We start from the raw sequence: 22,184 nt of genomic DNA on the forward strand, positions 1-22,184 counted from the left end.
TTATGCTTTGTTATTCATTAAAATCATTTGCTTCCTGTAGCAAAATACAGCAAATGATGGCCAGTATGGGGATCGAACCCACGACATTCGCGTTATTAGCACGACGCTCTAACCAACTGAGCTAACCGGCCAACACGTGGCATTTTCTTTATTTATTAAATTGTTTTTATTATTATTTACTTATCAAAACTATCTAAAACGAACTTATTTTTATGACATTTCACTTATTTCTTTCCGTTGGATTATGCTTTGTTATTCATTAAAATCATTTGCTTCCTGTAGCAAAATACAGCAAATGATGGCCAGTATGGGGATCGAACCCACGACATTCGCGTTATTAGCACGACGCTCTAACCAACTGAGCTAACCGGCCGACACGTGGCATTTTCTTTTTTTATTAAATTTTTTTTATTATGATTAACTTATCAAAACTATCTAAAACGAACTTATTTTTATGACATTTCACTAATTTCTTTCCGTTGGATTATGCTTTGTTATTCATTAAAATCAGTTGCTTCGTGTAGAAAAATACAGCAAATGATGGCCAGTATGGGGATCGAACCCACGACATTCGCGTTATTAGCACGACGCTCTAACCGACTGAGCTAACCGGCCGACACGTGGCATTTTCTTTATTTATTAAATTTTTTGGATTATGATTTACTTATCAAAACTATCTAAAACGAACTTATTTTTATGACATTTCACTTATTTCTTTCCGTTGGATTATGCTTTGTTATTCATTAAAATCAGTTGCTTCCTGTAGCAAAATACAGCAAATGATGGCCAGTATGGGGATCGAACCCACGACATTCGCGTTATTAGCACGACGCTCTAACCAACTGAGCTAACCGGCCGACACGTGGCATTTTCTTTATTTATGAAAATTTTCGGATTATGATTTACTTTTCAAAACTATCTAAAACGAACTTTTTTTTGTTACATTTCACTTATTTCTTTCCGTTGGATTATGCTTTGTTATTCATTAAAATCATTTGCTTCCTGTAGCAAAATACAGCAAATGATGGCCAGTATAGGGATCGAACCCACAACATTCGCGTTATTAGCACGACGCTCTAACCAACTGAGCTAACCGGCCGATACGGGGAATATTCTTTATTTATTAAATTTTTTGGATTATGATTTACTTATCAAAACTATCTAAAACGAACTTATTTTTATGACATTTCACTTATTTCTTTCCGTTGGATTATGCTTTGTTATTCATTAAAATCATTTGCTTCCTGTAGCAAAATACAGCAAATGATGGCCAGTATGGGGATCGAACCCACGATATTCGCGTTATTAGCACAACGCTCTAACCAACTGAGCTAACCGGCCGACACGTGGCATTTTCTTTATTTATTAAATTTTTCGGATTATTATGTACTTATCAAAACTATCTAAAACGAACTTATTTTTATTACATTTCACTTATTTCTTTCCGTTGGATTATGCTTTGTTATTCATTAAAATCATTTTCTTCGTGTAGCAAAATACAGCAAATGATAGCCAGTATGGGGATCGAACCCACGACATTCGCGTTATTAGCACGACGCTCTAACCAACTGAGCTAACCGGCCGACACGTGGCATTTTCTTTATTTATTAAATTTTTTGGATTATGATTTACTTATCAAACCTATCTAAAACGAACTTATTTTTATGACATTTCACTTATTTCTTTCCGTTGGATTATGCTTTGTTATTCATTAAAATCATGTGCTTCCTGTAGCAAAATACAGGAAATGATGGCCAGTATGGGGATCGAACCCACGACATTCGCGTTATTAGCACGACGCTCTAACCAACTGAGCTAACCGGCCGACACGTGGCATTTTCTTTATTTATTAAATTTTTTGGATTATGATTTACTTATCAAAACTATCTAAAACGAACTTATTTTTATGACATTTCACTTATTTCTTTCCGTTGGATTATGCTTTGTTATTCATTAAAATCATTTGCTTCCTGTAGCAAAATACAGCAAATGCTGGCCAGTATGGGGATCGAACCTACGACATTCGCGTTATTAGCACGACGCTCTAACCAACTGAGCTAACCGGCCGACACGTGGCATTTTCTTTATTTATAAAATTTTTTTTATTATGATTAACTTATCAAAACTATCTAAAACGAACTTATTTTTATTACATTTCACTTATTTCTTTCCGTTGGATTATGCTTTGTTATTCATTAAAATCATTTGCTTCCTGTAGCAAAATACAGCAAATGATGGCCAGTATGGGGATCGAACCAGCGACATTCGCGTTATTAGCACGACGCTCTAACCAACTTAGCTAACCGGCCGACACGTGGCATTTTCTTTATTTATTAAATTTTTTGGATTATGATTTACTTATCAAAACTATCTAAAACGAACTCATTTTTATGACATTTCACTTATTTCTTTCCGTTGGATTTTGCTTTGTTATTCATTAAAATCATTTGCTTCCTGTAGCAAAATACAGCAAATGATGGCCAGTATGGGGATCGAACCCACGACATTCGCGTTATTAGCACGACGCTCTTACCAACTGAGCTAACCGGCCGACACGTGGAATATTCTTTATTTATTAAATTTTTTGGATTATGATTTACTTATCAAAACTATCTAAAACGAACTTATTTTTATGACATTTCACTTATTTCTTTCCGTTGGATTATGCTTTGTTATTCATTAAAATCATTTGCTTCCTGTAGCAAAATACAGCAAATGATGGCCAGTATGGGGATCGAACCCACGACATTCGCGTTATTAGCACGACGCTCTAACCAACTGAGCTAACCGGCCGACACGTGGCATTTTCTTTATTTATTAAATTTTTTGGATTATGATTTACTTATCAAAACTATCTAAAACGAACTTATTTTTATGACATTTCACTTATTTCTTTCCGTTGGATTATGCTTTGTTATTCATTAAAATCATTTGCTTCCTGTAGCAAAATACAGCAAATGATGGCCAGTATGGGGATCGAACCCACGACATTCGCGTTATTAGCACGACGCTCTAACCAACTGAGCTAACCGGCCGACACGTGGCATTTTCTTTATTTATTAAATTTTTTGGATTATGATTTACTTATCAAAACTATCTAAAACGAACTTATTTTTATGACATTTCACTTATTTCTTTCCGTTGGATTATGCTTTGTTATTCATTAAAATCATTTTCTTCGTGTAGCAAAATACAGCAAATGAGTGCCAGTATGGTGATCGAACCCACGACATTCGCGTTATTAGCACGATGCTCTAACCAACTGAGCTAACCGGCCGACACGTGGCATTTTCTTTATTTATTAAATTTTTTTTTATTATTGTTTACTTATCAAAACTATCTAAAACGAACTTATTTTTATGACATTTCACTTATTTCTTTCCGTTGGATTATGCTTTGTTATTCATTAAAATCAGTTGCTTCGTGTAGCAAAATACAGCAAATGATGGCCAGTATGGGGATCGAACCCACGACATTCGCGTTATTAGCACGACGCTCTAACCAACTGAGCTAACCGGCCGACACGTGGCATTTTCTTTATTTATTAAATTTTTTGGATTATTATTTACTTATCAAAACAATCTAAAACGAACTTATTTTTATGACATTTCACTTATTTCTTTCCGTTGGATTATGCTTTGTTATTCATTAAAATCATTTGCTTCCTGTAGCAAAATACAGCAAATGATGGCCAGTATGGGGATCGAACCCACGACATTCGCGTTATTAGCACGACGCTCTAACCAACTGAGCTAACCGGCCGACACGTGGCATTTTCTTTATTTATTAAATTTTTTGGATTATGATTTACTTATCAAAACTATCTAAAACGAACTTATTTTTATGACATTTCACTTATTTCTTTCTGTTGGAATATGCTTTGTTATTCATTAAAATCATTTGCTTCCTGTAGCAAAATACAGCAAATGATGGCCAGTATGGGGTTCGAACCCACGACATTCGCGTTATTAGCACGACGCTCTAACCAACTGAGCTAACCGGCCGACACGTGGCGTTTTCTTTATTTATTAAATTTTTCTGATTATGATGTACTTATCAAAACTATCTAAAACGAACTTATTTTTATGACATTTCACTTATTTCTTTCCGTTGGATTATGCTTTGTTATTCATTAAAATCATGTGCTTCCTGTAGCAAAATACAGCAAATGATGGCCAGTATGGGGATCGAACCCACGACATTCGCGTTATTAGCACGACGCTCTAACCAACTGAGCTAACCGGCCGACACGTGGCATTTTCTTTATTTATTAAATTTTTTTATTATGATTTACTTATCAAAACTATCTAAAACGAACTTATTTTTATGACATTTCACTTATTTCTTTCCGTTGGATTATGCTTTGTTATTCATTAAAATCATTTGCTTCCTGTAGCAAAATACAGCAAATGATGGCCAGTATGGGGATCGAACCCACGACATTCGCGTTATTAGCACGACGCTCTAACCAACTGAGCTAACCGGCCGACACGTGGCATTTTCTTTATTTATTAAATTTTTTGGATTATGATTTACTTATCAAAACTATCTAAAACGAACTTATTTTTATGACATTTCACTTATTTCTTTCCGTTGGATTATGCTTTGTTATTCATTAAAATCATTTTCTTCGTGTAGCAAAATACAGCAAATGAGTGCCAGTATGGGGATCGAACCCACGACATTCGCGTTATTAGCACGATGCTCTAACCAACTGAGCTAACCGGCCGACACGTGGCATTTTCTTTATTTATTAAATTTTTTTTTATTATTATTTACTTATCAAAACTATCTAAAACGAACTTATTTTTATGACATTTCACTTATTTCTTTCCGTTGGATTATGCTTTGTTATTCATTAAAATCAGTTGCTTCGTGTAGCAAAATACAGCAAATGATGGCCAGTATGGGGATCGAACCCACGACATTCGCGTTATTAGCACGACGCTCTAACCAACTGAGCTAACCGGCCGACACGTGGCATTTTCTTTATTTATTAAATTTTTTGGATTATGATTTACTTATCAAAACTATCTAAAACGAACTTATTTTTATGACATTTCACTTATTTCTTTCCGTTGGATTATGCTTTGTTATTCATTAAAATCATTTGCTTCCTGTAGCAAAATACAGCAAATGATGGCCAGTATGGGGATCGAACCCACGACATTCGCGTTATTAGCACGACGCTCTAACCAACTGAGCTAACCGGCCGACACGTGGCATTTTCTTTATTTATTAAATTTTTTGGATTATGATTTACTTATCAAAACTATCTAAAACGAACTTATTTTTATGACATTTCACTTATTTCTTTCCGTTGGAATATGCTTTGTTATTCATTAAAATCATTTGCTTCCTGTAGCAAAATACAGCAAATGATGGCCAGTATGGTGTTCGAACCCACGACATTCGCGTTATTAGCACGACGCTCTAACCAACTGAGCTAACCGGCCGACACGTGGCATTTTCTTTATTTATTACATTTTTCTGATTATGATGTACTTATCAAAACTATCTAAAACGAACTTATTTTTATTACATTTCACTTATTTCTTTCCGTTGGATTATGCTTTGTTATTCATTAAAATCATTTGCTTCCTGTAGCAAAATACAGCAAATGATGGCCAGTATGGGGATCGAACCCACGACATTCGCGTTATTAGCACGACGCTCTAACCAACTGAGCTAACCGGCCGACACGTGGAATATTCTTTATTTATTAAATTGTTTGGATTATGATTTACTTATCAAAACTATCTAAAACGAACTTATTTTTATGACATTTCACTTATTTCTTTCCGTTGGATTATGCTTTGTTATTCATTAAAATCATGTGCTTCCTGTAGCAAAATACAGCAAATGATGGCCAGTATGGGGATCGAACCCACGACATTCGCGTTATTAGCACGACGCTCTAACCAACTGAGCTAACCGACCGACACGTGGCATTTTCTTTATTTATTAAATTTTTTTTATTATTATTTACTTATCAAAACTATCTAAAACGAACTTATTTTTATGACATTTCGCTTATTTCTTTCCGTTGGATTATGCTTTGTTATTCATTAAAATCATTTGCTTCCTGTAGCAAAATACAGCAAATGATGGCCAGTATGGGGATCGAACCCACGACATTCGCGTTATTAGCACGACGCTCTAACCAACTGAGCTAACCGGCCGACACGTGGCATTTTCTTTATTTATTAAATTTTTTTATTATGATTTACTTATCAAAACTATCTAAAACGAACTTATTTTTATGACATTTCACTTATTTCTTTCCGTTGGATTATGCTTTGTTATTCATTAAAATCATTTGCTTCCTGTAGCAAAATACAGCAAATGATGGCCAGTATGGGGATCGAACCCACGACATTCGCGTTATTAGCACGACGCTCTAACCAACTGAGCTAACCGGCCGACACGTGGCATTTTCTTTATTTATTAAATTTTTTGGATTATGATTTACTTATCAAAACTATCTAAAACGAACTTATTTTTATGACATTTCACTTATGTCTTTCCGTTGGATTATGCTTTGTTATTCATTAAAATCATTTGCTTCCTGTAGCAAAATGCAGCCAATGATGGCCAGTATGGGGATCGAACCCACGACATTCGCGTTATTAGCACGACGCTCTAACCAACTGAGCTAACCGGCCGACACGTGGAATATTCTTTATTTATTAAATGTTTTGGATTATGATTTACTTATCAAAACTATCTAAAACGAACTTATTTTTATGACATTTCACTTATTTCTTTCCGTTGGATTATGCTTTGTTATTCATTAAAATCATTTGCTTCCTGTAGCAAAATACAGCAAATGATGGCCAGTATGGGGATCGAACCCACGACATTCGCGTTATTAGCACGACGCTCTAACCAACTGAGCTAACCGGCCGACACGTGGCATTTTCTTTATTTATTAAATTTTTTTTTATTATTATTTACTTATCAAAACTATCTAAAACGAACTTATTTTTATGACATTTCACTTATTTCTTTCCGTTGGATTATGCTTTGTTATTCATTAAAATCAGTTGCTTCGTGTAGCAAAATACAGCCAATGATGGCCAGTATGGGGATCGAACCCACGACATTCGCGTTATTAGCACGACGCTCTAACCAACTGAGCTAACCGGCCGACACGTGGCATTTTCTTTATTTATTAAATTGTTTGGATTATGATTTACTTATCAAAACTATCTAAAACGAACTTATTTTTATGACATTTCACTTATTTCTTTCCGTTGGATTATGCTTTGTTATTCATTAAAATCATGTGCTTCCTGTAGCAAAATACAGCAAATGATGGCCAGTATGGGGATCGAACCCACGACATTCGCGTTATTAGCACGACGCTCTAACCAACTGAGCTAACCGGCCGACACGTGGCATTTTCTTTATTTATTAAATTTTTTTATTATGATTTACTTATCAAAACTATCTAAAACGAACTTATTTTTATGACATTTCACTTATTTCTTTCCGTTGGATTATGCTTTGTTATTCATTAAAATCATTTGCTTCCTGTAGCAAAATACAGCAAATGATGGCCAGTATGGGGATCGAACCCACGACATTCGCGTTATTAGCACGACGCTCTAACCAACTTAGCTAACCGGCCGACACGTGGCATTTTCTTTATTTATTAAATTTTTTGGATTATGATTTACTTATCAAAACTATCTAAAACGAACTTATTTTTATGACATTTCACTTATTTCTTTCCGTTGGATTATGCTTTGTTATTCATTAAAATCATTTTCTTCGTGTAGCAAAATACAGCAAATGATGGCCAGTATGGGGATCGAACCCACGACATTCGCGTTATTAGCACGATGCTCTAACCAACTGAGCTAACCGGCCGACACGTGGCATTTTCTTTATTTATTAAATTTTTTTTTATTATTATTTACTTATCAAAACTATCTAAAACGAACTTATTTTTATGACATTTACCTTATTTCTTTCCGTTGGATTATGCTTTGTTATTCATTAAAATCATTTGCTTCCTGTAGCAAAATACAGCAAATGATGGCCAGTATGGGGATCGAACCCACGACATTCGCGTTATTAGCACGACGCTCTAACCAACTGAGCTAACCGGCCGACACGTGGCATATTCTTTATTCATTAAATTTTTCGGATTATGATGTACTTATCAAAACTATCTAAAACGAACTTATTTTTATTTCATGTCACTTATTTCTTTCCGTTGGATTATGCTTTGTTATTCATTAAAATCATTTGCTTCGTGTAGCAGAATACCGCAAATGATGGCCAGTATGGGGATCGAACCCACGACATTCGCGTTATTAGCACGATGCTCTAACCAACTGAGCTAACCGGCCGACACGTGGCATTTTCTTTATTTATTAAATTTTTTTTATTATTATTTACTTATCAAAACTATCTAAAACGAACTTATTTTTATGACATTTCGCTTATTTCTTTCCGTTGGATTATGCTTTGTTATTCATTAAAATCATTTGCTTCCTGTAGCAAAATACAGCAAATGATGGCCAGTATGGGGATCGAACCCACGACATTCGCGTTATTAGCACGACGCTCTAACCAACTGAGCTAACCGGCCGACACGTGGCATTTTCTTTATTTATTAAATTTTTTTATTATGATTTACTTATCAAAACTATCTAAAACGAACTTATTTTTATGACATTTCACTTATTTCTTTCCGTTGGATTATGCTTTGTTATTCATTAAAATCATTTGCTTCCTGTAGCAAAATACAGCAAATGATGGCCAGTATGGGGATCGAACCCACGACATTCGCGTTATTAGCACGACGCTCTAACCAACTGAGCTAACCGGCCGACACGTGGCATTTTCTTTATTTATTAAATTTTTTGGATTATGATTTACTTATCAAAACTATCTAAAACGAACTTATTTTTATGACATTTCACTTATTTCTTTCCGTTGGATTATGCTTTGTTATTCATTAAAATCATGTGCTTCCTGTAGCAAAATACAGCAAATGATGGCCAGTATGGGGATCGAACCCACGACATTCGCGTTATTAGCACGACGCTCTAACCAACTGAGCTAACCGGCCGACACGTGGCATTTTCTTTATTTATTAAATTTTTTTATTATGATTTACTTATCAAAACTATCTAAAACGAACTTATTTTTATGACATTTCACTTATTTCTTTCCGTTGGATTATGCTTTGTTATTCATTAAAATCATTTGCTTCCTGTAGCAAAATACAGCAAATGATGGCCAGTATGGGGATCGAACCCACGACATTCGCGTTATTAGCACGACGCTCTAACCAACTTAGCTAACCGGCCGACACGTGGCATTTTCTTTATTTATTAAATTTTTTGGATTATGATTTACTTATCAAAACTATCTAAAACGAACTTATTTTTATGACATTTCACTTATTTCTTTCCGTTGGATTATGCTTTGTTATTCATTAAAATCATTTTCTTCGTGTAGCAAAATACAGCAAATGATGGCCAGTATGGGGATCGAACCCACGACATTCGCGTTATTAGCACGATGCTCTAACCAACTGAGCTAACCGGCCGACACGTGGCATTTTCTTTATTTATTAAATTTTTTTTTATTATTATTTACTTATCAAAACTATCTAAAACGAACTTATTTTTATGACATTTACCTTATTTCTTTCCGTTGGATTATGCTTTGTTATTCATTAAAATCATTTGCTTCCTGTAGCAAAATACAGCAAATGATGGCCAGTATGGGGATCGAACCCACGACATTCGCGTTATTAGCACGACGCTCTAACCAACTGAGCTAACCGGCCGACACGTGGCATATTCTTTATTCATTAAATTTTTCGGATTATGATGTACTTATCAAAACTATCTAAAACGAACTTATTTTTATTTCATGTCACTTATTTCTTTCCGTTGGATTATGCTTTGTTATTCATTAAAATCATTTGCTTCGTGTAGCAGAATACCGCAAATGATGGCCAGTATGGGGATCGAACCCACGACATTCGCGTTATTAGCACGATGCTCTAACCAACTGAGCTAACCGGCCGACACGTGGCATTTTCTTTATTTATTAAATTTTTTTTATTATTATTTACTTATCAAAACTATCTAAAACGAACTTATTTTTATGACATTTCGCTTATTTCTTTCCGTTGGATTATGCTTTGTTATTCATTAAAATCATTTGCTTCCTGTAGCAAAATACAGCAAATGATGGCCAGTATGGGGATCGAACCCACGACATTCGCGTTATTAGCACGACGCTCTAACCAACTGAGCTAACCGGCCGACACGTGGCATTTTCTTTATTTATTAAATTTTTTTATTATGATTTACTTATCAAAACTATCTAAAACGAACTTATTTTTATGACATTTCACTTATTTCTTTCCGTTGGATTATGCTTTGTTATTCATTAAAATCATTTGCTTCCTGTAGCAAAATACAGCAAATGATGGCCAGTATGGGGATCGAACCCACGACATTCGCGTTATTAGCACGACGCTCTAACCAACTGAGCTAACCGGCCGACACGTGGCATTTTCTTTATTTATTAAATTTTTTGGATTATGATTTACTTATCAAAACTATCTAAAACGAACTTATTTTTATGACATTTCACTTATTTCTTTCCGTTGGATTATGCTTTGTTATTCATTAAAATCATTTGCTTCCTGTAGCAAAATGCAGCCAATGATGGCCAGTATGGGGATCGAACCCACGACATTCGCGTTATTAGCACGACGCTCTAACCAACTGAGCTAACCGGCCGACACGTGGAATATTCTTTATTTATTAAATGTTTTGGATTATGATTTACTTATCAAAACTATCTAAAACGAACTTATTTTTATGACATTTCACTTATTTCTTTCCGTTGGATTATGCTTTGTTATTCATTAAAATCATTTGCTTCCTGTAGCAAAATACAGCAAATGATGGCCAGTATGGGGATCGAACCCACGACATTCGCGTTATTAGCACGACGCTCTAACCAACTGAGCTAACCGGCCGAAACGTGGCATTTTCTTTATTTATTAAATTTTTTGGATTATGATTTACTTATCAAAACTATCTAAAACGAACTTATTTTTATGACATTTCACTTATTTCTTTCCGTTGGATAATGCTTTGTTATTCATTAAAATCATTTGCTTCCTGTAGCAAAATACAGCAAATGATGGCCAGTATGGGGATCGAACCCACGACATTCGCGTTATTAGCACGACGCTCTAACCAACTGAGCTAACCGGCCGACACGTGGCATTTTCTTTATTTATTAAATTTTTTGGATTATGATTTACTTATCAAAACTATCTAAAACGAACTTATTTTTATGACATTTCACTTATTTCTTTCCGTTGGATTATGCTTTGTTATTCATTAAAATCATTTTCTTCGTGTAGCAAAATACAGCAAATGATGGCCAGTATGGGGATCGAACCCACGACATTCGCGTTATTAGCACGATGCTCTAACCAACTGAGCTAACCGGCCGACACGTGGCATTTTCTTTATTTATTAAATTTTTTGGATTATGATTTACTTATCAAAACTATCTAAAACGAACTTATTTTTATGACATTTCACTTATTTCTTTCCGTTGGATTATGCTTTGTTATTCATTAAAATCATTTGCTTCCTGTAGCAAAATACAGCAAATGATGGCCAGTATGGGGATCGAACCCACGACATTCGCGTTATTAGCACGACGCTCTAACCAACTGAGCTAACCGGCCGACACGTGGCATTTTCTTTATTTATTAAATTTTTTGGATTATGATTTACTTATCAAAACTATCTAAAACGAACTTATTTTTATGACATTTCACTTATTTCTTTCCGTTGGAATATGCTTTGTTATTCATTAAAATCATTTGCTTCCTGTAGCAAAATACAGCAAATGATGGCCAGTATGGGGTTCGAACCCACGACATTCGCGTTATTAGCACGACGCTCTAACCAACTGAGCTAACCGGCCGACACGTGGCATTTTCTTTATTTATTAAATTTTTCTGATTATGATGTACTTATCAAAACTATCTAAAACGAACTTATTTTTATGACATTTCACTTATTTCTTTCCGTTGGATTATGCTTTGTTATTCATTAAAATCATTTGCTTCCTGTAGCAAAATACAGCAAATGATGGCCAGTATGGGGATCGAACCCACGACATTCGCGTTATTAGCACGACGCTCTAACCAACTGAGCTAACCGGCCGACACGTGGCATTTTCTTTATTTATTAAATTTTTTTTATTATGATTAACTTATCAAAACTATCTAAAACGAACTTATTTTTATTACATTTAACTTATTTCTTTCCGTTGGATTATGCTTTGTTATTCATTAAAATCATTTGCTTCCTGTAGCAAAATACAGCAAATGATGGCCAGTATGGGGATCGAACCAGCGACATTCGCGTTATTAGCACGACGCTCTAACCAACTTAGCTAACCGGCCGACACGTGGCATTTTCTTTATTTATTAAATTTTTTGGATTATGATTTACTTATCAAAACTATCTAAAACGAACTTATTTTTATGACATTTCGCTTATTTCTTTCCGTTGGATTATGCTTTGTTATTCATTAAAATCATTTGCTTCCTGTAGCAAAATACAGCAAATGATGGCCAGTATGGGGATCGAACCCACGACATTCGCGTTATTAGCACGACGCTCTAACCAACTGAGCTAACCGGCCGACACGTGGCATTTTCTTTATTTATTAAATTTTTTGGATTATGATTTACTTATCAAAACTATCTAAAACGAACTTATTTTTATGACATTTCACTTATTTCTTTCCGTTGGAATATGCTTTGTTATTCATTAAAATCATTTGCTTCCTGTAGCAAAATACAGCAAATGATGGCCAGTATGGGGTTCGAACCCACGACAATCGCGTTATTAGCACGACGCTCTAACCAACTGAGCTAACCGGCCGACACGTGGCATTTTCTTTATTTATTAAATTTTTCTGATTATGATGTACTTATCAAAACTATCTAAAACGAACTTATTTTTATGACATTTCACTTATTTCTTTCCGTTGGATTATGCTTTGTTATTCATTAAAATCATTTGCTTCCTGTAGCAAAATACAGCAAATGATGGCCAGTATGGGGATCGAACCCACGACATTCGCGTTATTAGCACGACGCTCTAACCAACTGAGCTAACCGGCCGACACGTGGCATTTTCTTTATTTATTAAATTTTTTTTATTATGATTAACTTATCAAAACTATCTAAAACGAACTTATTTTTATTACATTTCACTTATTTCTTTCCGTTGGATTATGCTTTGTTATTCATTAAAATCATTTGCTTCCTGTAGCAAAATACAGCAAATGATGGCCAGTATGGGGATCGAACCAGCGACATTCGCGTTATTAGCACGACGCTCTAACCAACTTAGCTAACCGGCCGACACGTGGCATTTTCTTTATTTATTAAATTTTTTGGATTATGATTTACTTATCAAAACTATCTAAAACGAACTTATTTTTATGACATATCACTTATTTCTTTCCGTTGGATTATGCTTTGTTATTCATTAAAATCATTTGCTCCCTGTAGCAAAATACAGCAAATGATGGCCAGTATGGGGATCGAACCCACGACATTCGCGTTATTAGCACGACGCTCTAACCAACTGAGCTAACCGGCCGAAACGTGGCATTTTCTTTATTTATTAAATTTTTTGGATTATGATTTACTTATCAAAACTATCTAAAACGAACTTATTTTTATGACATTTCGCTTATTTCTTTCCGTTGGATTATGCTTTGTTATTCATTAAAATAATTTGCTTCCTGTAGCAAAATACAGCAAATGATGGCCAGTATGGGGATCGAACCCACGACATTCGCGTTATTAGCACGACGCTCTAACCAACTGAGCTAACCGGCCGACACGTGGCATTTTCTTTATTTATTAAATTTTTTTATTATGATTTACTTATCAAAACTATCTAAAACGAACTTATTTTTATGACATTTCACTTATTTCTTTCCGTTGGATTATGCTTTGTTATTCATTAAAATCATTTGCTTCGTGTAGCAGAATACAGCAAATGATGGCCAGTATGGGGATCGAACCCACGACATTCGCGTTATTAGCACGATGCTCTAACCAACTGAGCTAACCGGCCGACACGTGGCATCTTCTTTATTTATTAAATTTTTTTTATTATTATTTACTTATCAAAACTATCTAAAACGAACTCATTTTTATGACATTTCGCTTATTTCTTTCCGTTGGATTATGCTTTGTTATTCATTAAAATAATTTGCTTCCTGTAGCAAAATGCAGCAAATGATGGCCAGTATGGGGATCGAACCCACGACATTCGCGTTATTAGCACGACGCTCTAACCAACTGAGCTAACCGGCCGACACGTGGCATTTTCTTTATTTATTAAATTTTTTTATTATGATTTACTTATCAAAACTATCTAAAACGAACTTATTTTTATGACATTTCACTTATTTCTTTCCGTTGGATTATGCTTTGTTATTCATTAAAATCATTTGCTTCCTGTAGCAAAATACAGCAAATGATGGCCAGTATGGGGATCGAACCCACGACATTCGCGTTATTAGCACGACGCTCTAACCAACTGAGCTAACCGGCCGACACGTGGCATTTTCTTTATTTATTAAATTTTTTGGATTATGATTTACTTATCAAAACTATCTAAAACGAACTTATTTTTATGACATTTCACTTATTTCTTTCCGTTGGATTATGCTTTGTTATTCATTAAAATCATTTGCTTCCTGTAGCAAAATACAGCCAATGATGGCCAGTATGGGGATCGAACCCACGACATTCGCGTTATTAGCACGACGCTCTAACCAACTGAGCTAACCTGCCGACACGTGGAATATTCTTTATTTATTAAATGTTTTGGATTATGATTTACTTATCAAACCTATCTAAAACGAACTTATTTTTATGACATTTCACTTATTTCTTTCCGTTGGATTATGCTTTGTTATTCATTAAAATCATTTGCTTCCTGTAGCAAAATACAGCAAATGATGGCCAGTATGGGGATCGAACCCACGACATTCGCGTTATTAGCACGACGCTCTAACCAACTGAGCTAACCGGCCGACACGTGGCATTTTCTTTATTTATTAAATTTTTTGGATTATGATTTACTTATCAAAACTATCTAAAACGAACTTATTTTTATGACATTTCACTTATTTCTTTCCGTTGGATTATGCTTTGTTATTCATTAAAATCATTTGCTTCCTGTAGCAAAATACAGCAAATGATGGCCAGTATGGGGATCGAACCCACGACATTCGCGTTATTAGCACGACGCTCTAACCAACTGAGCTAACCGGCCGACACGTGGCATTTTCTTTATTTATTAAATTTTTTGGATTATGATTTACTTATCAAAACTATCTAAAACGAACTTATTTTTATGACATTTCACTTATTTCTTTCCGTTGGATTATGCTTTGTTATTCATTAAAATCATTTGCTTCCTGTAGCAAAATACAGCCAATGATGGCCAGTATGGGGATCGAACCCACGACATTCGCGTTATTAGCACGACGCTCTAACCAACTGAGCTAACCGGCCGACACGTGGAATATTCTTTATTTATTAAATGTTTTGGATTATGATTTACTTATCAAAACTATCTAAAACGAACTTATTTTTATGACATTTCACTTATTTCTTTCCGTTGGATTATGCTTTGTTATTCATTAAAATCATTTGCTTCCTGTAGCAAAATACAGCAAATGATGGCCAGTATGGGGATCGAACCCACGACATTCGCGTTATTAGCACGACGCTCTAACCAACTGAGCTAACCGGCCGACACGTGGCATTTTCTTTATTTATTAAATTTTTTGGATTATGATTTACTTATCAAAACTATCTAAAACGAACTTATTTTTATGACATTTCACTTATTTCTTTCCGTTGGATTATGCTTTGTTATTCATTAAAATCATTTGCTTCCTGTAGCAAAATACAGCAAATGATGGCCAATATGGGGATCGAACCCACGACATTCGCGTTATTAGCACGACGCTCTAACCAACTGAGCTAACCGGCCGACACGTGGCATTTTCTTTATTTATCAAATTTTTTGGATTATGATTTACTTATCAAAACTATCTAAAACGAACTTATTTTTATGACATTTCACTTATTTCTTTCCGTTGGATTATGCTTTGTTATTCATTAAAATCATTTTCTTCGTGTAGCAAAATACAGCAAATGAGTGCCAGTATGGGGATCGAACCCACGACATTCGCGTTATTAGCACGATGCTCTAACCAACTGAGCTAACCGGCCGACACGTGGCATTTTCTTTATTTATTAAATTTTTTTTTATTATTATTTACTTATCAAAACTATCTAAAACGAACTTATTTTTATGACATTTCACTTATTTCTTTCCGTTGGATTATGCTTTGTTATTCATTAAAATCAGTTGCTTCGTGTAGCAAAATACAGCAAATGATGGCCAGTATAGGGATCGAACCCACGACATTCGCGTTATTAGCACGACGCTATAACCAACTGAGCTAACCGGCCGACACGTGGCATTTTCTTTATTTATTAAATTTTTTGGATTATGATTTACTTATCAAAACTATCTAAAACGAACTTATTTTTATGACATTTCACTTATTTCTTTCCGTTGGATTATGCTTTGTTATTCATTAAAATCATTTGCTTCCTGTAGCAAAATACAGCAAATGATGGCCAGTATGGGGATCGAACCCACGACATTCGCGTTATTAGCACGACGCTCTAACCAACTGAGCTAACCGGCCGACACGTGGCATTTTCTTTATTTATGAAATTTTTTGGATTATGATTTACTTATCAAAACTATCTAAAACGAACTTATTTTTATGACATTTCACTTATTTCTTTCCGTTGGAATATGCTTTGTTATTCATTAAAATCATTTTCTTCGTGTAGCAAAATACAGCAAATGATGGCCAGTATGGGGTTCGAACCCACGACATTCGCGTTATTAGCACGACGCTCTAACCAACTGAGCTAACCGGCCGACACGTGGCATTTTCTTTATTTATTAAATTTTTCTGATTATGATGTACTTATCAAAACTATCTAAAACGAACTTATTTTTATGACATTTCACTTATTTCTTTCCGTTGGATTATGCTTTGTTATTCATTAAAATCATTTTCTTCGTGTAGCAAAATACAGCAAATGAGTGCCAGTATGGGGTTCGAACCCACGACATTCGCGTTATTAGCACGATGCTCTAACCAACTGAGCTAACCGGCCGACACGTGGCATTTTCTTTATTTATTAAATTTTTTTTTATTATTATTTACTTATCAAAACTATCTAAAACGAACTTATTTTTATGACATTTCACTTATTTCTTTCCGTTGGATTATGCTTTGTTATTCATTAAAATCACTTGCTTCCTGTAGCAAAATACAGCAAATGATGGCCAGTATGGGGATCGAACCCACGACATTCGCGTTATTAGCACGACGCTCTAACCAACTGAGCTAACCGGCCGACACGTGGCATTTTCTTTATTTATTAAATTGTTTGGATTATGATTTACTTATCAAAACTATCTAAAACGAACTTATTTTTATGACATTTCACTTATTTCTTTCCGTTGAATTATGCTTTGTTATTCATTAAAATCATGTGCTTCGTGTAGCAAAATACAGCAAATGATGGCCAGTATGGGGATCGAACCCACGACATTCGCGTTATTAGCACGACGCTCTAACCAACTGAGCTAACCGGCCGACACGTGGCATTTTCTTTATTTATTAAATTTTTTTATTATGATTTACTTATCAAAACTATCTAAAACGAACTTATTTTTATGACATTTCACTTATTTCTTTCCGTTGGATTATGCTTTGTTATTCATTAAAATCATTTGCTTCCTGTAGCAAAATACAGCAAATGATGGCCAGTATGGGGATCGAACCCACGACATTCGCGTTATTAGCACGACGCTCTAACCAACTTAGCTAACCGGCCGACACGTGGCATTTTCTTTATTTATTAAATTTTTTGGATTATGATTTACTTATCAAAACTATCTAAAACGAACTTATTTTTATGACATTTCACTTATTTCTTTCCGTTGGATTATGCTTTGTTATTCATTAAAATCATTTTCTTCGTGTAGCAAAATACAGCAAATGATGGCCAGTATGGGGATCGAACCCACGACATTCGCGTTATTAGCACGATGCTCTAACCAACTGAGCTAACCGGCCGACACGTGGCATTTTCTTTATTTATTAAATTTTTTTTTATTATTATTTACTTATCAAAACTATCCAAAACGAACTTATTTTTATGACATTTACCTTATTTCTTTCCGTTGGATTATGCTTTGTTATTCATTAAAATCATTTGCTTCCTGTAGCAAAATACAGCAAATGATGGCCAGTATGGGGATCGAACCCACGACATTCGCGTTATTAGCACGACGCTCTAACCAACTGAGCTAACCGGCCGACACGTGGCATATTCTTTATTCATAAAATTTTTCGGATTATGATGTACTTATCAATACTATCTAAAACGAACTTATTTTTATTTCATGTCACTTATTTCTTTCCGTTGGATTATGCTTTGTTATTCATTAAAATCATTTTCTTCGTGTAGCAAAATACAGCAAATGATGGCCAGTATGGGGATCGAACCCACGACATTCGCGTTATTAGCACGATGCTCTAACCAACTGAGCTAACCGGCCGACACGTGGCATTTTCTTTATTTATAAAATTTTTTTTATTATTATTTACTTATCAAAACTATCTAAAACGAACTTATTTTTATGACATTTCGCTTCTTTCTTTCCGTTGGATTATGCTTTGTTATTCATTAAAATAATTTGCTTCCTGTAGCAAAATACAGCAAATGATGGCCAGTATGGGGATCGAACCCACGACATTCGCGTTATTAGCACGACGCTCTAACCAACTGAGCTAACCGGCCGACACGTGGCATTTTCTTTATTTATTAAATTTTTTGGATTATGATTTACTTATCAAACCTATCTAAAACGAACTTATTTTTATGACATTTCACTTATTTCTTTCCGTTGGATTATGCTTTGTTATTCATTAAAATCATTTGCTTCCTGTAGCAAAATACAGCAAATGATGGCCAGTATGGGGATCGAACCCACGACATTCGCGTTATTAGCACGACGCTCTAACCAACTGTGCTAACCGGCCGACACGTGGCATATTCTTTATTCATTAAATTTTTCGGATTATGATGTACTTATCAAAACTATCTAAAACGAACTTATTTTTATTTCATGTCACTTATTTCTTTCCGTTGGATTATGCTTTGTTATTCATTAAAATCATTTTCTTCGTGTAGCAAAATACAGCAAATGATGGCCAGTATGGGGATCGAACCCACGACATTCGCGTTATTAGCACGATGCTCTAACCAACTGAGCTAACCGGCCGACACGTGGCATTTTCTTTATTTATTAAATTTTTTTTATTATTATTTACTTATCAAAACTATCTAAAACGAACTTATTTTTATGACATTTCGCTTATTTCTTTCCGTTGGATTATGCTTTGTTATTCATTAAAATAATTTGCTTCCTGTAGCAAAATACAGCAAATGATGGCCAGTATGGGGATCGAACCCACGACATTCGCGTTATTAGCACGACGCTCTAACCAACTGAGCTAACCGGCCGACACGTGGCATTTTCTTTATTTATTAAATTTTTTGGATTATGATTTACTTATCAAACCTATCTAAAACGAACTTATTTTTATGACATTTCACTTATTTCTTTCCGTTGGATTATGCTTTGTTATTCATTAAAATCATTTGCTTCCTGTAGCAAAATACAGCAAATGATGGCCAGTATGGGGATCGAACCCACGACATTCGCGTTATTAGCACGACGCTCTAACCAACTGAGCTAACCGGCCGACACGTGGCATTTTCTTTATTTATTAAATTTTTTGGATTATGATTTACTTATCAAAACTATCTAAAACGAACTTATTTTTATGACATTTCACTTATGTCTTTCCGTTGGATTATGCTTTGTTATTCATTAAAATCATTTGCTTCCTGTAGCAAAATACAGCCAATGATGGCCAGTATGGGGATCGAACCCACGACATTCGCGTTATTAGCACGACGCTCTAACCAACTGAGCTAACCGGCCGACACGTGGAATATTCTTTATTTATTAAATTTTTTGGATTATGATTTACTTATCAAAACTATCTAAAACGAACTTATTTTTATGACATTTCACTTATTTCTTTCCGTTGGATTATGCTTTGTTATTCATTAAAATCATTTGCTTCCTGTAGCAAAATACAGCAAATGATGGCCAGTATGGGGATCGAACCCACGACATTCGCGTTATTAGCACGACGCTCTAACCAACTGAGCTAACCGGCCGACACGTGGCATTTTCTTTATTTATTAAATTTTTTGGATTATGATTTACTTATCAAAACTATCTAAAACGAACTTATTTTTATGACATTTCACTTATTTCTTTCCGTTGGATTATGCTTTGTTATTCATTAAAATCATTTGCTTCCTGTAGCAGAATACAGCAAATGATGGCCAGTATGGGGATCGAACCCACGACATTCGCGTTATTAGCACGATGCTCTAACCAACTGAGCTAACCGGCCGACACGTGGCATTTTCTTTATTTATCAAATTTTTTGGATTATGATTTACTTATCAAAACTATCTAAAACGAACTTATTTTTATGACATTTCACTTATTTCTTTCCGTTGGATTATGCTTTGTTATTCATTAAAATCATTTGCTTCCTGTAGCAAAATACAGCAAATGATGGCCAGTATGGGGATCGAACCCACGACATTCGCGTTATTAGCACGACGCTCTAACCAACTGAGCTAACCGGCCGAAACGTGGCATTTTCTTTATTTATTAAATTGTTTGGATTATGATTTACTTATCAAAACTATCTAAAACGAACTTATTTTTATGACATTTCACTTATTTCTTTCCGTTGGATTATGCTTTGTTATTCATTAAAATCATTTGCTTCCTGTAGCAAAATACAGCAAATGATGGCCAGTATGGGGATCGAACCCACGACATTCGCGTTATTAGCACGACGCTCTAACCAACTGAGCTAACCGGCCGACACGTGGCATTTTCTTTATTTATTAAATGTTTTGGATTATGATTTACTTATCAAAACTATCCAAAACGAACTTATTTTTATGACATTTAACTTATTTCTTTCCGTTGGATTATGCTTTGTTATTCATTAAAATCATTTGCTTCCTGTAGCAAAATACAGCAAATGATGGCCAGTATGGGGATCGAACCCACGACATTCGCGTTATTAGCACGACGCTCTAAGCAACTGAGCTAACCGGCCGACACGTGGCATTTTCTTTATTTATTAAATTTTTTGGATTATGATTTACTTATCAAAACTATCTAAAACGAACTTATTTTTATGACATTTCACTTATTTCTTTCCGTTGGATTATGCTTTGTTATTCATTAAAATCATTTGCTTCGTGTAGCAAAATACAGCATATGATGGCCAGTATGGGGATCGAACCCACGACATTCGCGTTATTAGCACGACGCTCTAACCAACTGAGCTAACCGGCCGAAACGTGGCATTTTCTTTATTTATTAAATTTTTTGGATTATGATTTACTTATCAAAACTATCTAAAACGAACTTATTTTTATGACATTTCACTTATTTCTTTCCGTTGGATTATGCTTTGTTATTCATTAAAATCATTTGCTTCCTGTAGCAAAATACAGCAAATGATGGCCAGTATGGGGATCGAACCCACGACATTCGCGTTATTAGCACGACGCTCTAACCAACTGAGCTAACCGGCCGACACGTGGCATTTTCTTTATTTATTAAATTTTTTGGTTTATGATTTACTTATCAAAACTATCTAAAACGAACTTATTTTTATGACATTTCACTTATTTCTTTCCGTTGGATTATGCTTTGTTATTCATTAAAATCATTTGCTTCCTGTAGCAAAATACAGCAAATGATGGCCAGTATGGGGATCGAACCAACGACATTCGCGTTATTAGCACGACGCTCTAACCAACTGAGCTAACCGGCCGACACGTGGCATTTTCTTTATTTATTAAATTA

General features: G+C 34.9%; 87 non-coding genes across 87 annotated transcripts; all 87 read right to left on the reverse strand.

Moving 5' to 3' along the window:
- Positions 1-57: 57 nt before the first annotated feature.
- On the reverse strand, positions 58-131 carry Trnai-aau (transfer RNA isoleucine (anticodon AAU)). The gene has a single exon. It is a non-coding gene; the product is annotated as a tRNA-Ile (tRNA).
- Positions 132-299: 168 nt separating this feature from the next.
- Trnai-aau (transfer RNA isoleucine (anticodon AAU)) lies at positions 300-373 on the reverse strand. The gene has a single exon. It is a non-coding gene; the product is annotated as a tRNA-Ile (tRNA).
- Positions 374-541: 168 nt separating this feature from the next.
- On the reverse strand, positions 542-615 carry Trnai-aau (transfer RNA isoleucine (anticodon AAU)). Its single transcript has one exon. It is a non-coding gene; the product is annotated as a tRNA-Ile (tRNA).
- Positions 616-783: 168 nt separating this feature from the next.
- On the reverse strand, positions 784-857 carry Trnai-aau (transfer RNA isoleucine (anticodon AAU)). The gene has a single exon. It is a non-coding gene; the product is annotated as a tRNA-Ile (tRNA).
- A 168-nt stretch (positions 858-1,025) lies between these two features.
- On the reverse strand, positions 1,026-1,099 carry Trnai-aau (transfer RNA isoleucine (anticodon AAU)). Its single transcript has one exon. It is a non-coding gene; the product is annotated as a tRNA-Ile (tRNA).
- Positions 1,100-1,267: 168 nt separating this feature from the next.
- On the reverse strand, positions 1,268-1,341 carry Trnai-aau (transfer RNA isoleucine (anticodon AAU)). Its single transcript has one exon. It is a non-coding gene; the product is annotated as a tRNA-Ile (tRNA).
- Positions 1,342-1,509: 168 nt separating this feature from the next.
- On the reverse strand, positions 1,510-1,583 carry Trnai-aau (transfer RNA isoleucine (anticodon AAU)). Its single transcript has one exon. It is a non-coding gene; the product is annotated as a tRNA-Ile (tRNA).
- A 168-nt stretch (positions 1,584-1,751) lies between these two features.
- Positions 1,752-1,825, reverse strand: Trnai-aau (transfer RNA isoleucine (anticodon AAU)). Its single transcript has one exon. It is a non-coding gene; the product is annotated as a tRNA-Ile (tRNA).
- A 168-nt stretch (positions 1,826-1,993) lies between these two features.
- On the reverse strand, positions 1,994-2,067 carry Trnai-aau (transfer RNA isoleucine (anticodon AAU)). Its single transcript has one exon. It is a non-coding gene; the product is annotated as a tRNA-Ile (tRNA).
- Positions 2,068-2,477: 410 nt separating this feature from the next.
- Positions 2,478-2,551, reverse strand: Trnai-aau (transfer RNA isoleucine (anticodon AAU)). Its single transcript has one exon. It is a non-coding gene; the product is annotated as a tRNA-Ile (tRNA).
- Positions 2,552-2,719: 168 nt separating this feature from the next.
- Positions 2,720-2,793, reverse strand: Trnai-aau (transfer RNA isoleucine (anticodon AAU)). The gene has a single exon. It is a non-coding gene; the product is annotated as a tRNA-Ile (tRNA).
- Positions 2,794-2,961: 168 nt separating this feature from the next.
- Positions 2,962-3,035, reverse strand: Trnai-aau (transfer RNA isoleucine (anticodon AAU)). Its single transcript has one exon. It is a non-coding gene; the product is annotated as a tRNA-Ile (tRNA).
- A 411-nt stretch (positions 3,036-3,446) lies between these two features.
- Trnai-aau (transfer RNA isoleucine (anticodon AAU)) lies at positions 3,447-3,520 on the reverse strand. Its single transcript has one exon. It is a non-coding gene; the product is annotated as a tRNA-Ile (tRNA).
- A 168-nt stretch (positions 3,521-3,688) lies between these two features.
- Trnai-aau (transfer RNA isoleucine (anticodon AAU)) lies at positions 3,689-3,762 on the reverse strand. The gene has a single exon. It is a non-coding gene; the product is annotated as a tRNA-Ile (tRNA).
- A 168-nt stretch (positions 3,763-3,930) lies between these two features.
- Positions 3,931-4,004, reverse strand: Trnai-aau (transfer RNA isoleucine (anticodon AAU)). Its single transcript has one exon. It is a non-coding gene; the product is annotated as a tRNA-Ile (tRNA).
- Positions 4,005-4,172: 168 nt separating this feature from the next.
- Positions 4,173-4,246, reverse strand: Trnai-aau (transfer RNA isoleucine (anticodon AAU)). Its single transcript has one exon. It is a non-coding gene; the product is annotated as a tRNA-Ile (tRNA).
- A 167-nt stretch (positions 4,247-4,413) lies between these two features.
- Trnai-aau (transfer RNA isoleucine (anticodon AAU)) lies at positions 4,414-4,487 on the reverse strand. The gene has a single exon. It is a non-coding gene; the product is annotated as a tRNA-Ile (tRNA).
- A 165-nt stretch (positions 4,488-4,652) lies between these two features.
- Positions 4,653-4,729, reverse strand: Trnai-aau (transfer RNA isoleucine (anticodon AAU)). The gene has a single exon. It is a non-coding gene; the product is annotated as a tRNA-Ile (tRNA).
- A 169-nt stretch (positions 4,730-4,898) lies between these two features.
- Trnai-aau (transfer RNA isoleucine (anticodon AAU)) lies at positions 4,899-4,972 on the reverse strand. Its single transcript has one exon. It is a non-coding gene; the product is annotated as a tRNA-Ile (tRNA).
- A 168-nt stretch (positions 4,973-5,140) lies between these two features.
- Positions 5,141-5,214, reverse strand: Trnai-aau (transfer RNA isoleucine (anticodon AAU)). The gene has a single exon. It is a non-coding gene; the product is annotated as a tRNA-Ile (tRNA).
- Positions 5,215-5,382: 168 nt separating this feature from the next.
- Positions 5,383-5,456, reverse strand: Trnai-aau (transfer RNA isoleucine (anticodon AAU)). The gene has a single exon. It is a non-coding gene; the product is annotated as a tRNA-Ile (tRNA).
- Positions 5,457-5,624: 168 nt separating this feature from the next.
- On the reverse strand, positions 5,625-5,698 carry Trnai-aau (transfer RNA isoleucine (anticodon AAU)). Its single transcript has one exon. It is a non-coding gene; the product is annotated as a tRNA-Ile (tRNA).
- Positions 5,699-5,866: 168 nt separating this feature from the next.
- Trnai-aau (transfer RNA isoleucine (anticodon AAU)) lies at positions 5,867-5,940 on the reverse strand. The gene has a single exon. It is a non-coding gene; the product is annotated as a tRNA-Ile (tRNA).
- A 168-nt stretch (positions 5,941-6,108) lies between these two features.
- On the reverse strand, positions 6,109-6,182 carry Trnai-aau (transfer RNA isoleucine (anticodon AAU)). The gene has a single exon. It is a non-coding gene; the product is annotated as a tRNA-Ile (tRNA).
- Positions 6,183-6,349: 167 nt separating this feature from the next.
- On the reverse strand, positions 6,350-6,423 carry Trnai-aau (transfer RNA isoleucine (anticodon AAU)). Its single transcript has one exon. It is a non-coding gene; the product is annotated as a tRNA-Ile (tRNA).
- Positions 6,424-6,591: 168 nt separating this feature from the next.
- Positions 6,592-6,665, reverse strand: Trnai-aau (transfer RNA isoleucine (anticodon AAU)). The gene has a single exon. It is a non-coding gene; the product is annotated as a tRNA-Ile (tRNA).
- Positions 6,666-6,833: 168 nt separating this feature from the next.
- On the reverse strand, positions 6,834-6,907 carry Trnai-aau (transfer RNA isoleucine (anticodon AAU)). The gene has a single exon. It is a non-coding gene; the product is annotated as a tRNA-Ile (tRNA).
- Positions 6,908-7,076: 169 nt separating this feature from the next.
- On the reverse strand, positions 7,077-7,150 carry Trnai-aau (transfer RNA isoleucine (anticodon AAU)). The gene has a single exon. It is a non-coding gene; the product is annotated as a tRNA-Ile (tRNA).
- A 168-nt stretch (positions 7,151-7,318) lies between these two features.
- Trnai-aau (transfer RNA isoleucine (anticodon AAU)) lies at positions 7,319-7,392 on the reverse strand. Its single transcript has one exon. It is a non-coding gene; the product is annotated as a tRNA-Ile (tRNA).
- A 167-nt stretch (positions 7,393-7,559) lies between these two features.
- Trnai-aau (transfer RNA isoleucine (anticodon AAU)) lies at positions 7,560-7,633 on the reverse strand. The gene has a single exon. It is a non-coding gene; the product is annotated as a tRNA-Ile (tRNA).
- A 168-nt stretch (positions 7,634-7,801) lies between these two features.
- Positions 7,802-7,875, reverse strand: Trnai-aau (transfer RNA isoleucine (anticodon AAU)). The gene has a single exon. It is a non-coding gene; the product is annotated as a tRNA-Ile (tRNA).
- Positions 7,876-8,044: 169 nt separating this feature from the next.
- On the reverse strand, positions 8,045-8,118 carry Trnai-aau (transfer RNA isoleucine (anticodon AAU)). The gene has a single exon. It is a non-coding gene; the product is annotated as a tRNA-Ile (tRNA).
- A 168-nt stretch (positions 8,119-8,286) lies between these two features.
- On the reverse strand, positions 8,287-8,360 carry Trnai-aau (transfer RNA isoleucine (anticodon AAU)). The gene has a single exon. It is a non-coding gene; the product is annotated as a tRNA-Ile (tRNA).
- A 168-nt stretch (positions 8,361-8,528) lies between these two features.
- On the reverse strand, positions 8,529-8,602 carry Trnai-aau (transfer RNA isoleucine (anticodon AAU)). The gene has a single exon. It is a non-coding gene; the product is annotated as a tRNA-Ile (tRNA).
- Positions 8,603-8,769: 167 nt separating this feature from the next.
- Trnai-aau (transfer RNA isoleucine (anticodon AAU)) lies at positions 8,770-8,843 on the reverse strand. Its single transcript has one exon. It is a non-coding gene; the product is annotated as a tRNA-Ile (tRNA).
- Positions 8,844-9,011: 168 nt separating this feature from the next.
- Trnai-aau (transfer RNA isoleucine (anticodon AAU)) lies at positions 9,012-9,085 on the reverse strand. Its single transcript has one exon. It is a non-coding gene; the product is annotated as a tRNA-Ile (tRNA).
- A 167-nt stretch (positions 9,086-9,252) lies between these two features.
- Positions 9,253-9,326, reverse strand: Trnai-aau (transfer RNA isoleucine (anticodon AAU)). Its single transcript has one exon. It is a non-coding gene; the product is annotated as a tRNA-Ile (tRNA).
- Positions 9,327-9,494: 168 nt separating this feature from the next.
- On the reverse strand, positions 9,495-9,568 carry Trnai-aau (transfer RNA isoleucine (anticodon AAU)). Its single transcript has one exon. It is a non-coding gene; the product is annotated as a tRNA-Ile (tRNA).
- Positions 9,569-9,737: 169 nt separating this feature from the next.
- Trnai-aau (transfer RNA isoleucine (anticodon AAU)) lies at positions 9,738-9,811 on the reverse strand. Its single transcript has one exon. It is a non-coding gene; the product is annotated as a tRNA-Ile (tRNA).
- A 168-nt stretch (positions 9,812-9,979) lies between these two features.
- Positions 9,980-10,053, reverse strand: Trnai-aau (transfer RNA isoleucine (anticodon AAU)). The gene has a single exon. It is a non-coding gene; the product is annotated as a tRNA-Ile (tRNA).
- A 168-nt stretch (positions 10,054-10,221) lies between these two features.
- Trnai-aau (transfer RNA isoleucine (anticodon AAU)) lies at positions 10,222-10,295 on the reverse strand. Its single transcript has one exon. It is a non-coding gene; the product is annotated as a tRNA-Ile (tRNA).
- Positions 10,296-10,462: 167 nt separating this feature from the next.
- Positions 10,463-10,536, reverse strand: Trnai-aau (transfer RNA isoleucine (anticodon AAU)). The gene has a single exon. It is a non-coding gene; the product is annotated as a tRNA-Ile (tRNA).
- A 168-nt stretch (positions 10,537-10,704) lies between these two features.
- Positions 10,705-10,778, reverse strand: Trnai-aau (transfer RNA isoleucine (anticodon AAU)). The gene has a single exon. It is a non-coding gene; the product is annotated as a tRNA-Ile (tRNA).
- A 168-nt stretch (positions 10,779-10,946) lies between these two features.
- On the reverse strand, positions 10,947-11,020 carry Trnai-aau (transfer RNA isoleucine (anticodon AAU)). Its single transcript has one exon. It is a non-coding gene; the product is annotated as a tRNA-Ile (tRNA).
- Positions 11,021-11,188: 168 nt separating this feature from the next.
- Trnai-aau (transfer RNA isoleucine (anticodon AAU)) lies at positions 11,189-11,262 on the reverse strand. The gene has a single exon. It is a non-coding gene; the product is annotated as a tRNA-Ile (tRNA).
- A 168-nt stretch (positions 11,263-11,430) lies between these two features.
- Positions 11,431-11,504, reverse strand: Trnai-aau (transfer RNA isoleucine (anticodon AAU)). Its single transcript has one exon. It is a non-coding gene; the product is annotated as a tRNA-Ile (tRNA).
- A 168-nt stretch (positions 11,505-11,672) lies between these two features.
- Positions 11,673-11,746, reverse strand: Trnai-aau (transfer RNA isoleucine (anticodon AAU)). The gene has a single exon. It is a non-coding gene; the product is annotated as a tRNA-Ile (tRNA).
- A 168-nt stretch (positions 11,747-11,914) lies between these two features.
- On the reverse strand, positions 11,915-11,988 carry Trnai-aau (transfer RNA isoleucine (anticodon AAU)). Its single transcript has one exon. It is a non-coding gene; the product is annotated as a tRNA-Ile (tRNA).
- Positions 11,989-12,156: 168 nt separating this feature from the next.
- On the reverse strand, positions 12,157-12,230 carry Trnai-aau (transfer RNA isoleucine (anticodon AAU)). The gene has a single exon. It is a non-coding gene; the product is annotated as a tRNA-Ile (tRNA).
- Positions 12,231-12,640: 410 nt separating this feature from the next.
- Positions 12,641-12,714, reverse strand: Trnai-aau (transfer RNA isoleucine (anticodon AAU)). The gene has a single exon. It is a non-coding gene; the product is annotated as a tRNA-Ile (tRNA).
- Positions 12,715-12,882: 168 nt separating this feature from the next.
- Trnai-aau (transfer RNA isoleucine (anticodon AAU)) lies at positions 12,883-12,956 on the reverse strand. The gene has a single exon. It is a non-coding gene; the product is annotated as a tRNA-Ile (tRNA).
- Positions 12,957-13,124: 168 nt separating this feature from the next.
- Trnai-aau (transfer RNA isoleucine (anticodon AAU)) lies at positions 13,125-13,198 on the reverse strand. The gene has a single exon. It is a non-coding gene; the product is annotated as a tRNA-Ile (tRNA).
- A 410-nt stretch (positions 13,199-13,608) lies between these two features.
- On the reverse strand, positions 13,609-13,682 carry Trnai-aau (transfer RNA isoleucine (anticodon AAU)). The gene has a single exon. It is a non-coding gene; the product is annotated as a tRNA-Ile (tRNA).
- A 168-nt stretch (positions 13,683-13,850) lies between these two features.
- On the reverse strand, positions 13,851-13,924 carry Trnai-aau (transfer RNA isoleucine (anticodon AAU)). Its single transcript has one exon. It is a non-coding gene; the product is annotated as a tRNA-Ile (tRNA).
- Positions 13,925-14,091: 167 nt separating this feature from the next.
- On the reverse strand, positions 14,092-14,165 carry Trnai-aau (transfer RNA isoleucine (anticodon AAU)). The gene has a single exon. It is a non-coding gene; the product is annotated as a tRNA-Ile (tRNA).
- Positions 14,166-14,333: 168 nt separating this feature from the next.
- Positions 14,334-14,407, reverse strand: Trnai-aau (transfer RNA isoleucine (anticodon AAU)). The gene has a single exon. It is a non-coding gene; the product is annotated as a tRNA-Ile (tRNA).
- A 167-nt stretch (positions 14,408-14,574) lies between these two features.
- Positions 14,575-14,648, reverse strand: Trnai-aau (transfer RNA isoleucine (anticodon AAU)). The gene has a single exon. It is a non-coding gene; the product is annotated as a tRNA-Ile (tRNA).
- A 168-nt stretch (positions 14,649-14,816) lies between these two features.
- On the reverse strand, positions 14,817-14,890 carry Trnai-aau (transfer RNA isoleucine (anticodon AAU)). Its single transcript has one exon. It is a non-coding gene; the product is annotated as a tRNA-Ile (tRNA).
- A 168-nt stretch (positions 14,891-15,058) lies between these two features.
- Trnai-aau (transfer RNA isoleucine (anticodon AAU)) lies at positions 15,059-15,132 on the reverse strand. The gene has a single exon. It is a non-coding gene; the product is annotated as a tRNA-Ile (tRNA).
- A 168-nt stretch (positions 15,133-15,300) lies between these two features.
- Positions 15,301-15,374, reverse strand: Trnai-aau (transfer RNA isoleucine (anticodon AAU)). Its single transcript has one exon. It is a non-coding gene; the product is annotated as a tRNA-Ile (tRNA).
- Positions 15,375-15,542: 168 nt separating this feature from the next.
- Positions 15,543-15,616, reverse strand: Trnai-aau (transfer RNA isoleucine (anticodon AAU)). The gene has a single exon. It is a non-coding gene; the product is annotated as a tRNA-Ile (tRNA).
- A 168-nt stretch (positions 15,617-15,784) lies between these two features.
- On the reverse strand, positions 15,785-15,858 carry Trnai-aau (transfer RNA isoleucine (anticodon AAU)). The gene has a single exon. It is a non-coding gene; the product is annotated as a tRNA-Ile (tRNA).
- Positions 15,859-16,026: 168 nt separating this feature from the next.
- Positions 16,027-16,100, reverse strand: Trnai-aau (transfer RNA isoleucine (anticodon AAU)). Its single transcript has one exon. It is a non-coding gene; the product is annotated as a tRNA-Ile (tRNA).
- Positions 16,101-16,265: 165 nt separating this feature from the next.
- Trnai-aau (transfer RNA isoleucine (anticodon AAU)) lies at positions 16,266-16,342 on the reverse strand. The gene has a single exon. It is a non-coding gene; the product is annotated as a tRNA-Ile (tRNA).
- Positions 16,343-16,753: 411 nt separating this feature from the next.
- Positions 16,754-16,827, reverse strand: Trnai-aau (transfer RNA isoleucine (anticodon AAU)). The gene has a single exon. It is a non-coding gene; the product is annotated as a tRNA-Ile (tRNA).
- A 168-nt stretch (positions 16,828-16,995) lies between these two features.
- Positions 16,996-17,069, reverse strand: Trnai-aau (transfer RNA isoleucine (anticodon AAU)). Its single transcript has one exon. It is a non-coding gene; the product is annotated as a tRNA-Ile (tRNA).
- Positions 17,070-17,234: 165 nt separating this feature from the next.
- On the reverse strand, positions 17,235-17,311 carry Trnai-aau (transfer RNA isoleucine (anticodon AAU)). Its single transcript has one exon. It is a non-coding gene; the product is annotated as a tRNA-Ile (tRNA).
- A 169-nt stretch (positions 17,312-17,480) lies between these two features.
- On the reverse strand, positions 17,481-17,554 carry Trnai-aau (transfer RNA isoleucine (anticodon AAU)). The gene has a single exon. It is a non-coding gene; the product is annotated as a tRNA-Ile (tRNA).
- A 168-nt stretch (positions 17,555-17,722) lies between these two features.
- Trnai-aau (transfer RNA isoleucine (anticodon AAU)) lies at positions 17,723-17,796 on the reverse strand. Its single transcript has one exon. It is a non-coding gene; the product is annotated as a tRNA-Ile (tRNA).
- A 167-nt stretch (positions 17,797-17,963) lies between these two features.
- On the reverse strand, positions 17,964-18,037 carry Trnai-aau (transfer RNA isoleucine (anticodon AAU)). The gene has a single exon. It is a non-coding gene; the product is annotated as a tRNA-Ile (tRNA).
- A 168-nt stretch (positions 18,038-18,205) lies between these two features.
- Trnai-aau (transfer RNA isoleucine (anticodon AAU)) lies at positions 18,206-18,279 on the reverse strand. The gene has a single exon. It is a non-coding gene; the product is annotated as a tRNA-Ile (tRNA).
- A 169-nt stretch (positions 18,280-18,448) lies between these two features.
- On the reverse strand, positions 18,449-18,522 carry Trnai-aau (transfer RNA isoleucine (anticodon AAU)). The gene has a single exon. It is a non-coding gene; the product is annotated as a tRNA-Ile (tRNA).
- Positions 18,523-18,690: 168 nt separating this feature from the next.
- On the reverse strand, positions 18,691-18,764 carry Trnai-aau (transfer RNA isoleucine (anticodon AAU)). The gene has a single exon. It is a non-coding gene; the product is annotated as a tRNA-Ile (tRNA).
- Positions 18,765-18,932: 168 nt separating this feature from the next.
- Trnai-aau (transfer RNA isoleucine (anticodon AAU)) lies at positions 18,933-19,006 on the reverse strand. The gene has a single exon. It is a non-coding gene; the product is annotated as a tRNA-Ile (tRNA).
- Positions 19,007-19,174: 168 nt separating this feature from the next.
- Trnai-aau (transfer RNA isoleucine (anticodon AAU)) lies at positions 19,175-19,248 on the reverse strand. Its single transcript has one exon. It is a non-coding gene; the product is annotated as a tRNA-Ile (tRNA).
- A 168-nt stretch (positions 19,249-19,416) lies between these two features.
- Positions 19,417-19,490, reverse strand: Trnai-aau (transfer RNA isoleucine (anticodon AAU)). The gene has a single exon. It is a non-coding gene; the product is annotated as a tRNA-Ile (tRNA).
- A 168-nt stretch (positions 19,491-19,658) lies between these two features.
- Positions 19,659-19,732, reverse strand: Trnai-aau (transfer RNA isoleucine (anticodon AAU)). Its single transcript has one exon. It is a non-coding gene; the product is annotated as a tRNA-Ile (tRNA).
- A 168-nt stretch (positions 19,733-19,900) lies between these two features.
- Trnai-aau (transfer RNA isoleucine (anticodon AAU)) lies at positions 19,901-19,974 on the reverse strand. Its single transcript has one exon. It is a non-coding gene; the product is annotated as a tRNA-Ile (tRNA).
- Positions 19,975-20,142: 168 nt separating this feature from the next.
- On the reverse strand, positions 20,143-20,216 carry Trnai-aau (transfer RNA isoleucine (anticodon AAU)). Its single transcript has one exon. It is a non-coding gene; the product is annotated as a tRNA-Ile (tRNA).
- Positions 20,217-20,384: 168 nt separating this feature from the next.
- Trnai-aau (transfer RNA isoleucine (anticodon AAU)) lies at positions 20,385-20,458 on the reverse strand. Its single transcript has one exon. It is a non-coding gene; the product is annotated as a tRNA-Ile (tRNA).
- A 168-nt stretch (positions 20,459-20,626) lies between these two features.
- Trnai-aau (transfer RNA isoleucine (anticodon AAU)) lies at positions 20,627-20,700 on the reverse strand. Its single transcript has one exon. It is a non-coding gene; the product is annotated as a tRNA-Ile (tRNA).
- Positions 20,701-20,868: 168 nt separating this feature from the next.
- Positions 20,869-20,942, reverse strand: Trnai-aau (transfer RNA isoleucine (anticodon AAU)). Its single transcript has one exon. It is a non-coding gene; the product is annotated as a tRNA-Ile (tRNA).
- Positions 20,943-21,110: 168 nt separating this feature from the next.
- Positions 21,111-21,184, reverse strand: Trnai-aau (transfer RNA isoleucine (anticodon AAU)). The gene has a single exon. It is a non-coding gene; the product is annotated as a tRNA-Ile (tRNA).
- Positions 21,185-21,352: 168 nt separating this feature from the next.
- On the reverse strand, positions 21,353-21,426 carry Trnai-aau (transfer RNA isoleucine (anticodon AAU)). Its single transcript has one exon. It is a non-coding gene; the product is annotated as a tRNA-Ile (tRNA).
- A 168-nt stretch (positions 21,427-21,594) lies between these two features.
- Trnai-aau (transfer RNA isoleucine (anticodon AAU)) lies at positions 21,595-21,668 on the reverse strand. Its single transcript has one exon. It is a non-coding gene; the product is annotated as a tRNA-Ile (tRNA).
- Positions 21,669-21,836: 168 nt separating this feature from the next.
- Trnai-aau (transfer RNA isoleucine (anticodon AAU)) lies at positions 21,837-21,910 on the reverse strand. The gene has a single exon. It is a non-coding gene; the product is annotated as a tRNA-Ile (tRNA).
- Positions 21,911-22,078: 168 nt separating this feature from the next.
- Trnai-aau (transfer RNA isoleucine (anticodon AAU)) lies at positions 22,079-22,152 on the reverse strand. The gene has a single exon. It is a non-coding gene; the product is annotated as a tRNA-Ile (tRNA).
- Between the last annotated feature and the right edge of the window lie 32 nt (positions 22,153-22,184).

The sequence above is a fragment of the Euprymna scolopes genome, chromosome 22 (genome assembly GCF_053919585.1).
Source record: "Euprymna scolopes isolate OS-2025 chromosome 22, ASM5391958v1, whole genome shotgun sequence".
Lineage (NCBI taxonomy): Eukaryota > Metazoa > Mollusca > Cephalopoda > Sepiida > Sepiolidae > Euprymna > Euprymna scolopes.